Raw genomic sequence first — 672 nt, forward strand, 5'->3', positions numbered from 1 at the left:
TGATGCTTTGGTGATTTTGAGGCTTCTTCAAGTCTAGCCATAGCTTTTTCAAACTTCAAATTGATGGTATCAATGTGAGCACTAAGTTGAGCACCCAATTGTGTAATGGAGTCCACTTCATGCTTTCCTCCTCTAGTAGCCTTGCGAGGTCTACTATATTGTGAGTTATGGACCGCCATTTCCCCAATTTTGTTCCAAGTTTGATTGTCATCAACTTCAGTGAACATTCCATTTGATCCCATGTTGAGAATGTTCCTTGAATCTTCATAAAGACCGTTCCAAAATTGTTGTACCAAGAACCACTCGCTAAGTCCATGGTGAGGACATGAGCGACAAATTCCTTTAAATAGCTCCCAAGCTTCATACAAAGATTATTCATCCCTTTGCTTAAAGCCTGTGATTTGAGCTCTTAGCATGTTAGTCTTTTCCGTTGGATAGAACTTTTTGTAGAAAGCTAGAGCCAACTTTTTCCAAGAATCAATTCCTAGAGTAGCCTTATCAAGGCCTTTCAACCATTGTTTCGCGGTGCCAATTAGAGATAAAGGAAATAAGACCCATCGAATTTGGTCTTGAGTTACACCGGTTTGAGAAATCGCATCACAATAGTCACAAAAAGTCTCCATATGAGAATGAGGGTCTTCACTAGGCATCCCCCCAAATTGGCTTCTTTCG

At 40.5% G+C, this 672-nt stretch overlaps 1 non-coding gene across 1 annotated transcript; it reads left to right on the forward strand.

The window, feature by feature from the left end:
* Nucleotides 1-309: 309 nt before the first annotated feature.
* LOC141635232 (small nucleolar RNA R71) lies at nt 310-416 on the forward strand. Its single transcript, XR_012539932.1, has one exon. It is a non-coding gene; the product is annotated as a small nucleolar RNA R71 (small nucleolar RNA).
* Nucleotides 417-672: the final 256 nt, after the last annotated feature.

This window comes from Silene latifolia, chromosome Y, assembly GCF_048544455.1.
Source record: "Silene latifolia isolate original U9 population chromosome Y, ASM4854445v1, whole genome shotgun sequence".
NCBI lineage: Eukaryota > Viridiplantae > Streptophyta > Magnoliopsida > Caryophyllales > Caryophyllaceae > Silene > Silene latifolia.